Source organism: Rhinolophus sinicus, linkage group LG03, assembly GCF_036562045.2.
Source record: "Rhinolophus sinicus isolate RSC01 linkage group LG03, ASM3656204v1, whole genome shotgun sequence".
In the NCBI taxonomy this organism is placed as follows: domain Eukaryota; kingdom Metazoa; phylum Chordata; class Mammalia; order Chiroptera; family Rhinolophidae; genus Rhinolophus; species Rhinolophus sinicus.
This window is the reverse complement of record NC_133753.1, coordinates 142,701,701-142,716,775: the sequence shown is the minus strand read 5'-3', so window position 1 is coordinate 142,716,775 and position 15,075 is coordinate 142,701,701. Positions and strand designations below refer to the sequence as shown.

Here is a 15,075-nt window from a genome sequence, read left to right as displayed (position 1 = left end):
CATCTCAGCCCCTCTCTCTCCTCACCAAGGCTTATGATACTTCTTGGTAATCTATAAGCTATGTGTAGCCATGAGAAATCTGTGGTGTTATTTCATATCTACTTAAATAATCATGTCTTCTACCATGCTTATGGTTGAAAATGGTTCTGGGATAAAGTTTGGCTTCTCCTGAAGGCTTGCACCCTCCCCTTGGTCAGTTCTAAGAAAATAGGCCACTAGAATGTACATACTAAGATTCTTTAATTTCTCCCTGGATGTTTGTACTTCTCCACCTTCATTCAGTGCTACTCCTCAAGGCTGGCCTGGAGTGGGAAATCTGGATGTGTGTGTCCTACACATTCATGAACTTCTCTCTGTCAGTCTTTCCAATTCCCCTTGTATTGGAAGTGCTGGATTTTCACCATGTTGCAGGGCCTTCTTGCATTGTATTCATGGCATGTGGTTAAGCTGGGATCTCAATGAATTTATGAAATCTTTTTTTTCTCCTCCCAGGTTTTTTATGTCTTTAAGATTGTTTTCTAACTAGGTGCTCAAAAGTTGTACTTTGCTAAAGAAAAGCTGAGTGTTGGCTCTTTATTTCTCTTGCCATTCTGTCTATTTCATGCCTAATATTTCCAGACAAAAATGGATATTTCTGGATGACTAGAAAAGTCCGTCCCACACATGAAAATGCAACAGAGGAAAAGTGCAGTAATATTTTAAAATAGTATTATCCCTGCTACATATGCTTAACATTTCTAGCTAACACCTTCTCTGCCATCCTCTCTGGTGGGTTTCAGAGGTAATAACCCTTACAAAATGTAATGATGAATGAGAATTTTCCCCAAAGCATCACTGAGTCACAGTTCCTGACCCAAGTCTTAAAAGATTGTTAGCGAGTTAGAAAACAACTTGACGCCTTTGTCTTGTCATTAGACTGTGAGTTCCCAAAATGTTGGGAACACATCTTGTTCATACTTAAATCCTCAGGATCTAGAACAAACATAAGTCAGTGGCTGAAATGAATCCAAATTTTATTAAGCATTTCACTGAAAATTGAAGTGAGTGTTCTCCTTAGCCACACAGTCAGTTTTAGACAGTTATTATTTCTACAGTATTTCAAAAAGATGTATTTATTATTTATATGTACTAGATTATCTCATTTGGACTCATGGATTTAATACACTTGACACAGCAATGATGCACAAAATGTATCTCTAGCCCAGATCTCTTCCTTAAACTTCAGACTTACACATATGTAACTGGTGACTTAACCTCTCCACATGATTGTCTAATACTAGAAAATGAACCTTCCCCTTTCACTCCTGCTCCTCCCACCATCCTCCCCATCGTCCTTCTACCTGGTCACTTTAGAAACGATATGTCCTTGATGCGTCTTTGTCACACCCCAAATCCAATCCATCCAAAAAATTCTGTCTCTTTATCTTCAAATAACATCAAATTCATTTGTCAGGATCTACTTATCTCTCCGCCACTGTCATCTTGGTCCAAGGCACAACTATCTCTCACTGGGATTATTGCCATTGCCTCCTAACTAGTCTTCCTGCTTTCAATCAATTGTGTAGTGTATTCTCAATAGAGCAATTAGATCATGCCCCTTACTCAGAGCAAAAGCCTCTATAAAAGTGCCATAAGACTCCAAGTGAGCTGGCCTCTTGCTACATCTCTGACTTTATCTCTTACTGTTTGGCCCCCTACTTACTCGTCTCCAGTCTTACTGGCCCCTTGGTACATAACCAGCAAGCATGGTGCCACCTCAGGGACTTTGCACTTACTATGCCCTTTACCTGGAATGACATTCCCCCAGGTGTCCCTCTCATCCTTCAGGTCTCTGCTTAAAAGTCTACCGGTTGGCCTTGCCTAACCACTCTAAAATAACACAGTGCCCCTGGCACTCCCTTCTCCCCATTTTATTTAAATATTTTTTACCATAGCACTAAAATCAGCAAAATATTGTACTTTTATATAATTACTTATTAGACGTTTCTCCTCCCTAGAAAAGAATCTACCTACATTAGGGTAAAAAAAAATTATATTTTCTTTATTCACAACTGTATCTCTAGCATCTAGAACAATATTTGGCACATGGTAAGTGCTCAATGGGGATATGTTGGGTGGATGGAAAGAGGTGTGGATGGATCAATAGATGAATGGGTAGATGAATAAACAGATAGAAAGATGGATAGCTTACCAGATGGGACCATGGTAACACGGAGCACTAATATTAATTGTCTTGTCCCAGAAGAGTTTATTGGCATCTGTGAGGTATTTCTGGAAGTATTCTGAGCTAGAGAGAGAATATTTTAAATAAACTTGTATATCTTTATTCATTAATTCCTTGACTATTTAGTAACTACCAAATCTTGAAGGTTCAGCAATGAACAAAATAAACATGATCCCTAACATTAAGACCCTTACGTTTGGAATATCTTCCAAGGTTAGAAATATCTTCCTAGGTATTCCAAGATATTAATAGAGTTAATATTATTTTAAAATATTATTGCACTTCTCCTCTTTTGCATTTTTGTATTCATACAGGACACAAAACCTTGGAAGCAGTGAGACTAGTTAGGAGGCAATGGCAATAATCCAGGTGAAAGATGACGGTGCCTTGGACCAAGATGACAATGATATTCTGGCAGGTGGATATTGAATATTATTTGAACATAAAGAGACAGAATTTTCTGATGGATTGGATTTGGGTTGTGAGAAAGAGGAATTGAGGATGATTATATGGTTTCTAAACTAAGAAGTAAGAAAGATAGATGGGAAAGACTGTGGGAGAAGCAGGAGTGAAAGAGAAAAGTCAGTTGTCCAGTCTTTGACAATATTTTTGATCTTCCAAGGTCAGGATAAGACACAAATTAAACCCTTGATTCAATAGTCCGTATATATTTTAAACAAGTCTTCAACAAATGGGAATTGATATAATAATATTGGTAATAATAATAACAATAGCCAACACTTATAGAACATTTACTGTGTGCCACGTACTACTCTAGTGACCCATTCAAGTTTCCAGCTGAGAACGTCTTTTCCTTTGGCTATGGCCATGGTCATTACGAGGCTAGAACCAATGGGTTCTGAGTAAAAATTATGTATATAAATTTTGAGTTGTCTCCAATTTGAACACAAGCTGCTTTTCCTGGTCTTTGTCTCTTATTTCCAGAAGCTGAACTGTTTTTTGAGTCAGCAAACCAAACTTCAACTTTTTAAATGATGCTGGAGCCACAAGATGAAAGGATTCCAAGTTAAGAAAAGTTGGTGGAACACAGGTACCAACTGTTCCAAATTAGCTTGTTACATTAGAGATAAATAAACTTCTGTTTATTTAAGGTTGTTTTGGAACTCCTTTATTATAGGAACATAACACTTACATTCATTAATGTGTGTAGTTTGCTGAGGTGAAATGATAATAGCATTAAGGAGGTACATGCAGAAATTACATATATATATAATGTATATGTATATACATATATATATATAATCTTACAATTATAATAGAGCAACTTCCTTTATTGCATCTGGCAGCCATTTGCAGTCAGATCTCTGCTCTAACCGCCTCTCTCCACACGACCCAAGCAGGAAGGAAAGTGATATTCAAAGTGATATGATCAGGTTTAGGCATGGTAGACAACACATGATTGGCCCAGTACATTCTAGTTATTATCACTATTGGGCATTGTTTCACCACTCAATTTACAGAGAAAAGCTACATTCCCCACTTTTTCTATTAATGTTCAGTCTCTCATCCCAACTATGAAAAGTGAACTACGCTTTGCCACTCAGCTCTTATAACACTCACCAATAAAAGATATGTTTGCTTCATTAGACACTTGCAGCTTTCTCTCCTTGTTCCTCTTGTGCTATGTTGCAGAGAACAACCTGTAATAAGTTGCTCCCACTTTACTACCAAAAATAAAATCTTCTTTCAAAATTAAATGCTTTCATTTCAACTGTGATAACGTCAAATTTGGCACAAAACTATGATAATTTAACTGTTTCAACCTCAAAGTCTCCCCCAAAACATTGAATTCAAAAGAGTGTTTAAAATTCAAAGTTCTCCTGGGGGAAACATTCATGTTAGGAAGACTCGAACAATTAAGGTCAACCTTCCCATCTCTACTGCTACCATCTCACCCCAGCTCTCAGCGATTGGTCCTTCCATTACTTTTCATAGCTCTTATTGTTAGCATCACTCATTTGGAACTCAGCATGTAATTATTATTATAACTGTTTGTTTTTTTGAATGTAGGTTCTATCTCTACATTTAGCTTGTAAGACAGGCACCATGGCATATAATCTGATGCAGCCCCAGCTTCTAGCACAGCTGATGCATGGTGAAAGTTTGCTCAGTAAGAGTGGACTGATGATGACATATGTAAATACTGTTATTCTTATAGAGAATATTATTGGCAGGAAGCAGGGTTGAGAAGGGACAACTGAAAGAAAAGACCACCAGATGGGAGGGAGTTTGGGGTAAAAAGATGAAAGACATTAAGAAATAAAAATTGCCAGTTATAAAAATAGTCATAAAGATGTAAAGTACAGCACAGGGAATATAGTCAATAATATTGTAATAACTATGTATTTTGTCCAATGGGTACTAAATGTACTGATCACTTCCTATGGTATATGAATGTCTAATCACGCTGTTGCACACCCAAAACTAATATAATACATATGTCAACTGTAATTAAAAAGCAAATTAATTCATTGCAGCTTTATTTATGGTGGCCAACACATGGAAACAATCAAAGTGCTCTTTGATAGATGATTGGATAAAGATGTGGTATATATACACAATGGAATACTATGCTGCCATAAGAAAAGATGAAATAGTGCCATTTGCGACAAAATGGATGGATCTTGAGATTATCATGCTAAGCGAAATAAGTCACACAGAAAGTATTTTAAAGCTCCTTTTCCCATGTACTTTCCTGATTCTTAATTATCAGGTTTACTATTATTTTTTAATTTTTTGACTTTGTCAAATGTTTATTTTATGGTATTCATCTCTATGAAAAATATAGGGAATGATATTAGCACAATATATCTCAATATCTGGAAAGGGCATGTATGAACATAACATTCATAACAGATGTCAATTTTATGTAAATATTGTAGAGGCAGAAGTCAAAAATAAGTGTGCAATTAAAATCCCATCTTTTCCCTTTTAATGTAGTGGTTCAGAGCAGTCTCTTGAAGTTAATTTTATAATTCATCAGAAAGCAAATATAGCAAATGGGTTAAGGAAATGGGCTGTGGAACAAGACTGTCCGGGTTTGAATCCCAGGTCTATCACTTATCAGCTGTTAAAACTAGAGTACATCATTTCTCCGTGCTTCCATTTCTTCAACTGAAAAAATTAGAGGGGAATAGCATCTATTGTACCTCACAGAGTAGTTTAGAGGACTGGATAAATGAACATATGCAAAGCATAAACCCTGACGCATGGTAAGTATTCAAAGGATAGTAGCTATTATTTAGGGATAGCAAGTATTCTAGATATATCAAGTACTAAAATCTCCATTTGACTTTTCATTTTCTGATGAGAGAATGTAAACCAACATTCTTGTCCTACTTGTAAATTTAATTCCCTCTTGTAATCTCCAGGTGAGTTCCACTTTAAGAATAAAATAACCTCAATGAGTAAAAACACACTGGAAGATAGAAAAAATCTGTAGTGATTTTTCTTTTTATAAAAGTATTAACCAAGGGTTTAAAAAATAATTCATACTTAACATCGCATTGTATTGCTTACAGCTTCATAGTCCTTAGGAGGATTGAATCAAGGGCTAACCTTAGGATTAATTGTAAAACAGAAAAAAATGGTCATATCTCCCATCATAATGTCATCTGTCCCTCACTAAAGGTTTATCCTGGGTTCATTTCCATTGTCTCAGAGGTCATCTAAGCTTAAAGAATGTCCACTAAGATACTAATTTAGTGTTATTCCTTCAAATATAGTCTTGTTTTAATACAAAAAACTTAAAAGGAAAAATGCTGGGCTGGTTTAGTGAGCACCTACTGTTTCACTACGTATCACATACCACACTTGTTTCTTATGACAACTGCCTTCCACCCTTCCGCCCCACTCCACCCACATTTCCCATGTCTTTTAAGATCCTGCCTTGTAATCCAGGAGTAGGCATTTGTCCTTGGCCAGGCCAATATCCCATCCTTGATAGTTTTAAACTTGGGACAGAAAGAGGCAGAGTACTTTCCCTCCTGGGTTAAAGACATAAGTTATTAAACTTGGAAAGCATTAATAACTTGGAAAGTTATTATGGAAAGTTGCCATGTTTATGCCATGGTAGAAAAAAGAAGAATAACGCTGATACATAGAGACTACAGACATAAAGAGTTTTGGAAACATTAAAGCTATTGATTCCACAAGACTTATTTGGAGGGGTGGTGAGGAAGGGGGGCCAAGTAGTGTTCCTGCCCTTCCCACAGCTATTTTTAGCTCGTCTTGGGAAAACTGAAGATATCTCTTATGCTGCCCTCAGAATCCTCCTGACATAACTTCTTTGGTCAGCCACGCTTTGGCCACTGGTTCAATGCAGGCTTCCATCACCTTCTTGAAGGGAGAGTTAAATGGCATCTCACAGAATGCCCAAACTGCACTTCTCCCTTCCTAGCTGGGAATTTCTGTGATGCCACAATGTGGGAATCTGCTCCATACTCCACTATGTACAATATGAAAGTCCAAGGGCCTTAGTGTCCATGGAGCCACTATTGAACAATGGGAGCCAATGAGTATAAACGTTTTTTCATTTTGTTCCCTGGGTGTATTTCATAAGGATCAGAGAGATTTGAGTACCAGTCACCTGAGCCCCTGCTTCAAGTTAGGGTGGCCAACTTAATAACTCTTTCTTGAATTAACTTTTCCTACTTCTCTGTTTCTCTCCCTCTGCCTCATATCCCTGTTCCCTGGGATCCTATTCCCAGAGAAACTCTAAGGAATTCTTTGTGTCAGGCTCTGCTTTTAAGGGAACCCAAGCTAAGACACCCAGTATTCTTTCAGCAAATTTCCTTTGGGTTATGTTTCAGTCATAACTAATTGTAATGGGTGAGAAAAGACTTGATTTATAGTCCCAGCTAAATAGCTAACACACTAACTGTGATTTTGGACAAATTAACTGGTATATACCTCAGTTTATTCATTGATAAAATGGTAGAATTGGGCTCATTGCTAAGATTCCTTTTATCTCTAAGATTCAATGATTTGAAGAAAAGATTTCATGTCTCAGAGAAATAACTCTCTAGTGATGGCAGTGCAGACACAGAATCAGTTCCCACTGCATTTCTGGTCCCCCGTGCTCCTGTCCCTGGCAACACCATGGCAGAATTATCCCTGATTTTCATGTGTCTCCTAATCCAGGACACCAGGGAGGAATTTGTGATGGTAGTTAAATGTGGTAGTGGAGCTTATAAATGATTTCCCTAGCACATCTGAATTTTACAAACTGCTCTGAAGAGTCTTTGGATGATTCTTGGTCTAAATTTAATTATATTCTCATGAAAAAGTCAATACATGAAAAAGAAATTCTATGAGAAGTTCTTGGAAGTTTCTTTCATCTGCGAAAACTCAAGTTATATAGGATTCTGGAAGGTTCCTGTAAGTACTCTTGATTTCAAGATTCTCAAACTTGAGATTTTGACTTCAGTGCATTTCCCTATCTTCCTCTTATGTCACACACCAGATTCTTTGCTCGGAGTCTTCAGTTATTAAAGTATACACAAACTCAGGTGACTCCTGGCTAAGGCCCTCTGTCATCTTTAAAACCCTGTACTGTGAATTAACACCTGACTTTCTTGTCCTTGGTGAGAATTGGTTGCTCCTCCCATTCTTCCTTCCGCTTTGATATCTCTCCAAAGATATAACCAGGAGAAGTAAAGTGGAGAGTACAAAAAATCATATGGTTAAAACAAAACAAAACTATTCTAAAAAATCCTACGTATTTTGATGATGAAGAAAAAAATATGGATTAATGGCCTGAAGAAATCAAAATAATTGAAGATATCACTAATATCCAAAAGCCATTTGAAAAGTGAGAGTATTTGACATGCAGTAGAATTGACACAGCAAAATCACAGCAAGGAACTGAGGGCAGGCAGTAGAGGACATATTTAGCTCTACCAAATGCCTTTGGGCAGAGGAAAGGGGAGATGAAGGAGTATTTAATAGGACAGGAAGAATGACTTTAGAGTGAAGGGCATCTAGATGATCAAGGTTTTTAGATAACAATGAATCTCAAATTTCTTGTTTGATCCACCTAAAACCAGAGAGGTTCATAAAATCTTCTCCTCTTAGTGGCGTTGAGAAGGCAGTAATTTGTGGCAAACATTTTTGTGGAGCCCATTTTATTAAAGGAATAGTGCACTGCCAACTTTTGCATGAATTTGTGCAGTAGACTAAATGCAGTTGAGAAATGTGTTTGCTTTAGAAACTAAACTGAGTAACCACAAACATAGAGACAAAGAAAATTTTGCAACTTATGTTAGCTCTGATTTTTAAAAAAAATGACTTTGGGATCTAGAAGAAGATCAAAGGAAAATGCAACAGAAGCTGCTGCTGCATGAGGCCCACACTGGCTTTCCTAATAGGCAGACTAGTCACAGGGAAGTAGGGAACAAAATCAAAAAGAGGTAGGTTCCTCTTTGATGAATGTATCCAGAATTTTGCAAACTGAAAAATATCTAGAAGGAAATGATTTTTATTACCACATCACTTTAAATAGCATCCCTTTGAACACTAAACTTCTATTTTAAATTACATATGAAGGTGCAGATGTGGCCCAGTCTCTCCACTGGTGGCTTCCATACTGGCCTTCCCAGGGCCGACATGGAATCCCAGTAAACATAGTGATACCTCTGAACTGGAGAAAAAACGGAATCAAAGTGGATCCAATCTAACCCAGTACTCAATTTTAACCGAGCTAGCATTGCCTCTGAAGACAAGTGAGGGCTCCACTTTCTAGAACTTTATATATATATATATATATATGTATACACACATATATATGTATACGTATGTGTGTGTGTATATATATGTGTTTAGCTGCAGTTACTGTTCATTTCTTTCTTACTTATTTTTAAAATTGTTATAAGAATAGTTAATATGTTAACAATAGTTAACAAGAGGCCCACCCTGTAAAATTTTAAGTGTACAATGTAGTATTGTTACTACAGGCACAATGCTGTACACCAGATCTCTAGAACTTATTTATCTCGCATAATAAATTTTATGCCCATTGAATAGCAACTTCCCATTACATTTTGATAGTTTACAGTAGGTGATGAAAATGGAGAGGCATTTCCTATTAAAATATTTTGAGCTTATGGGACAAAAATAGTGATAATTTCTGTACCTAAAAACATCTGAGGACTTGATCACGTCTTGCCCTAGTGTTCATAGCCATAAAATCTAAAAATTAACCAGTTATGGGGACTTGATGACTCAGTACTTTTTTCTTCCCATCTGCCTCTGTCACCATGTTCCCACCCAAATTTTTTTCAAATAATCTTTTCCCTTTAAGGAAACAACTGGTGGAATAAATCCTGAGATATATCCTGAGACCTTCCTATTTTCCTATAGAACACTAGGCATTTCCCCTCAGGAGAAAGAATGGCAGGGCTGCTGCATCCAACTCTGTATGACTAATCCTGTGTTCTTTTACTGCTGAGTTTAGTTCCCAAGAAATCGTTTTATGTGTTAGTTTGAAGAAACTTTGGATATCTCATTCCTCTTGGTGATTGCTCTCTTGACTTCCTGTTGAGTTACACATTGGCTATAAATTGTCCCTCACCAGAAAGGTGATCTTTTAAAACAGGAATTTTCCTTTAAGTTATTGAAATAATTATAGGAAATGGTTAAAAGGTATTAATAACATTTCAGAGGAGTTTACATCATGTACTCTACAAAACAAATGGTCATTCCAAAGGCCAAAATATCGAGTACTAAAATTCCAGTGACATTCTGGTACAGAACTAAATCCTCTGAGAAACAAGGAAACTGGCTTATTCTACAGTCCACAAAATTTATCACACTCCAGGGTATAAAGCAAGGCAAGGAACTTTATTTTCTGTGTTATATATTTCAGTAAATATGTCTGTGTCCCTAAAAGGATATTAGTTTTAAAGGCCCTAAAGACTTGGAGTTCCTTAAGACTTTTACATTTTGGGATGATTGCAACTCGCCTACACAGGCAGAACAACATGTCTATTTTCCACAGGATTTAAAAATCTATTATTTCATCAGTTTCCCAGATTTACATGAACTACATTTGTAATAACATCTATAAAGTGGACATATAGATGTCTTATTTCCTTTTCTTTCTTATTGTAAAGAGAAGGGGATTTAAGAAAGTAAGAAATGGGACACCTCTTGAAAGAATTCGATTAAAACAAGCCTTAGAATTCTAGCCTATTTTATAGGCTTCCCACCCTATTCAGTATCAATTCAGAAACTTGGCCATGAGAAGGAGCTTATTAAAAATAAAAGAATCTATCCTGACTTTTTGGGAAGCCCCTTCTGTCATTGTTCAGCCACTCAATTTGAATCTTGTCCAACATGATTCCTGAGATGCAAGGTGTGAGCTGGCTGGAAAAAAAGTGACCAAGCAGCTCCGCCCTTCTCAGCTCTGTTGGATAAAGGAAGAGAACGCACTGCAGCAAGACTCCTCTCTTGCCATTCAGAATTGAGGTGGGACCACCTGGGGTTTCCAGTTTTAGAATATAATTCTTTGGGCAATTAGAAAATCTCTGAGCATCTGTCTCCCCTGGCATTTAGGTAAATTAATAATATTAAGCATTTCTAAAATAAGAAGTGGGTTATAAGATATGCCAACGTACTACGAGTATAATTTGCTCAGTTACCTTTTTCCCAAAGGAGCCTCATGAAGGTACAGTCCTACACTATTAATGCTTATGAGCCCTTAGCCCTGGAATATCTATTTCCCACAGAATCAAGACAATGAAACTTCATTATCATGCACCCTTATTTAACTCCAATGCCCAGGACAACGATTTGTTTTAGTGCTCCAATCTAAACCTCCTGCAGCAATATTTTTTCAGGTAATAGCTTCCATTCATAATGCTAACAGCTCTTGAATTCTCTCCAGTCAATTTGGCTGTTAGGATACCCTTTTTACTACCTAAGCTTTATACCTTGCCATATGCAGTCCAAACTAAATTTTAAAAAAATAGAAAAGCACAAATGTTACATGTGGCATTTGATATGATTAGATAATGCTAAAATCAACAGGAGCTTTGATCTCACGGTATGTATATTTCTTCTGAGTTTTCCATAAGCAAGAATGAAAGAACCTTTTTAAACTTTCCAAAATTCAAATAAAACTCTTCTGATATATGACTGGTAAGATTTTCAATTCCTGGAAAAAACAGTTATTTATTTATCATTTCAAGACTCTTAAGCTTCCCACCAGGTTCCTTTGCAACCTGAAATTTATGGAAGACAAAGCTTAAAATCCTTTCCTGGTACAGATCAGATAACCTTATACATTTTTAATTTGTGCTACATAGGCAGTGTAATAAAATAGAATCACTTTGAGGTGCAAAGTTAGAATGACCTAGATTTGGTTCTCAGAGCACCACCTACAAGCTATTTGTCCTTGGAAAATTTTTCTCATCTGAAAAATGGGGTAATAATATTACCTAACTCACAAGGTTGCTATGAAGATTAAAGATTTGAACAGGTATCTTTAGTTGTATTTCTGGAATTCATTAACCATTTCCTCCTTGCAAATGCAATAATTTCCATTTGAGGCCTGTGTGGTTCCTGAGAAGATGATCCTACCCTATGCACGTGATCTAAACTAAGCAATCAACATATCTAGCCCCTGGCCACAGATACAGTTTCATAGGTGGTTTGAATCAAAGTGCATTCTCAGGACTTTTGTGGAATACGTCAGGACAAAGAAACTCTCTTTTTAGCTAGACAAGAAAAAGGAAGTATGTAGTTTTGGGTACTGTTGGCAAACATCTTAGGACCATGTGGGAGTAAACAGAAGGGTTGAATGGTCAAGCCATACCTGATGTCAACCCAATTTACATACTGTCCAGTCACGTAATCTAATAAATTCTCTTTATTTAAACCAGTTTGAGAATGGTTTTCTTTTAATTACTTTTTAACAAATATGTTAAATACACATGAGATATGATTAAATGTGATTTTATGTTGTTTCCTATAGTCCCTGGACATATTTAGAGGGTAGAAATTTTTCCCCATGGCACTGTGTGCAACCACCAAAAGTCCCATGATTCCTCTTCTCACAGACAGGTAATAAATATCCCAGTCATTTCAGGTTGTAAAATATAGCCTCACTTCAGAAATGTAAACTTCAAGACAGTAAGCAATCCTTCAACCTTCATGCAGCAGGCAGCCTTCTCCTTTCCAGCCTGTAACTGGAAAACAACCTGCCTTTTCCATTCACCTACTATAAGACCGGGTGTAATATAATATAATATAACATAACATAACATAACATAACATAACATAACATAACATAACATAACATAACATAACATAACATAACATAACATAACATAACATAACATAATATAATAATATAATATATACTGGGTCTTCTATTAATTTTTGCTCCAAAAGACGCCTTAGAGCTGATTGTCCGGCTAAGTCTTATTTTTGGGGAAACACGAAAATAAAAGCCTCTGCCTTATGGTCTCCCTGACTTCACAAAGTTCCTATTAGACTTGGGCTTTGGCTTCTTCTATAGCTTTACCCTCCCTAGAGATATGCCCTATCTGTATGAGTAATTATGGTAGCCCTAGCTCTTTCGTCAAACCTATGCAGCCGTGTATAGCAAACTCTCAACAAAATACTGCTATCATCCTATCTCAAATTTCTCCAACCTAACCCCTGCAATTTGCAACTACCAATGTCAATATTTTTTTTATTCAACTTCGGTATCAGGTCATCCCTGAAGTGTATTTTTTATTTTATCTTTGGGTACCATGACTTTCTTTTGGACACCATGAGTGTGGCATCTTGGCTCACATTTATTTTCATCATGTACCTTAGTGGGTTTTAGCAGAACCTGAAACATTCTTGGAGGCAGGCACACAAAAGCTACCAGACCCCTTATTTTACTGGTCCTATTGTGGTATAAAGGCAGAAGGAAGGCAGGTATGGTCAACATCCCAAATTATTTGTCATATGAATTAATAACCAATCCCAAGTAAAATATTCATTCCTCTACCTCCCAATTTTAGCTGATTTGAAGTTAGGATGGGGTATAAAATGTGCATTGAGATTTTCCTCAGGTGACTCCTTTCTAATCACAGATCACTATATTTTTCCTGGCCAAAGGACTACGGAGGAAAGGGAACTAAGTGCTAACTCCCTGGGAACTTTATATTCTTAGAAATACACTGGCTGAAGTCTGGTTATTGCCCTGCAGTTTGTAGACCACTTAGTACCTCTATTCTACAGCTACTATCCCACCAGGAAAAAAACGTCTCAAAGAAATACCCACAAAGTCCATGGGCATTCTGAAACCATCCTTCCCCTTCCCCCCATTACCCATGCCTCAGCATCTGTGCTTCTTTGGCTGATTTCACAAAGGGCTGCACACCAAGAGAGAGAAAGGTAATGATATGTGTTTGTCTTATGGGTGCATTCACATTTCAAACTTGTCTACAATTCTAGTAAATGAAAGGAGTTGTTAACCATATCAAAAGCTAAATAAAAAGAAACATTAAACTGCAAACTGAATAAAAACTGTCATTAGGTATAACCTAAACAGTCTGTGTGTGGTTTCTGGGAATGACAAGTAAACAATAAACATTAAATGTTGTCAAGTAGCTTCAACAAAAAGTGTTTCCGTGCATGTGCAAATGGGAAGATGTGCTGTAGCAGGCGCCAGATCACAGGAGCTTAGTGGGCAGTTCATACACATGGGCATTGAGTAGAAAGCCCTGGACCTGCCAGGTCCGCCTTTTTTTTTCTCCTTCAGTAAGGCTGACAGGAATTCTCTCTCTCTAATTGAATATCCAGTATCCCTTTACTCTCTTTTTGGGCCGCTTACTTAACAAAGCACTTAAATAGTTGTTAGAAACACTAGTCCCTGTTGAGGTTATTTTAGTGGCAGAACTTTTTTAAAGCCCAAAGTTACAGTACCAGCATTCATAATAAAAATGGAACTCTCTTTCCACTCTACAATGATAGGGTCATGCCCAAGTAAGTACGTGGGTTATTTCTTATTTCCTCCTTTCCATAAATCAGAAGCTCCAAACTCTAATGCCCACCGACCAGCAATTTATATAAATGAGTGAGGCAGCTGGTGTAGGACAGGCTGTAGAGAGGTGGGGGTTTAGGATGATAGAGACAGTGCAACTGTCCCAAGGGTACATCCATTCTCTAACCTGCAAAATCTGTGCTGCCCAAACAAAACCTATCTCCAAGCTGAATTCATTCCACAGACTAGATGTAGCAAGCTAGTTTTTCATTCTGATGTAATTAAATTAAAATTAATCAGAATAGCTTAAGAAAGCCAATATTCTACTAACCAGAGTTTTGGCTAAAAGTCCAAGTCAGGTATATCCTAAAAAAGATAAAGATCTCCCTACTTTCCACTCTCCCCTCCCCACCCCCCAAAAAATAAGGCATAAACTAATGGATCAGAAACAGAAACTCATAGACACAGACAATAGTTTAGTGGTTGCCAGAGGGTAAGGGGGGCGGGGGGTGGGGGGTGGGAGATGAGGGTAAGGGGGATCGAATATATGGTTATGGAAGGAGAACTGACTCTGGGTGATGAACACACAATGGGATTTATAGATGATGTAATACAGAATTGTACACCTGAAATCTATGTAATTTTACTAACAATTGTCACCCCAATAAATTTAATAAAATAAAATTTAAAAAGAAAAAAGAAAAAAAGACAATCCCCAAATGTTTTGCTGACAAACCACATATTTGAACAATTATGCTCTCCTTTAATTGTGACCTTTGTAGTGACTCCAACTATTGGTGGTCTCCATGCACTAGTCATTTTGATTCACAAAACAGCACTTTGCAGAGAA

The 15,075-nt window shown here is 37.1% G+C and overlaps 1 long non-coding RNA gene across 1 annotated transcript in view; it reads left to right on the top strand.

Moving 5' to 3' along the window:
• The window catches only part of LOC141570414 (uncharacterized), a 44,121-nt gene extending 40,760 nt beyond the window's left edge, over nucleotides 1–3,361 (top strand). The window contains exon 3 of the long non-coding RNA XR_012494419.1: nucleotides 2,539–3,361. This is a non-coding gene — a long non-coding RNA (uncharacterized LOC141570414). The remainder of the gene's footprint in view (nucleotides 1–2,538) is intronic.
• The last annotated feature ends 11,714 nt before the right edge of the window (nucleotides 3,362–15,075 follow it).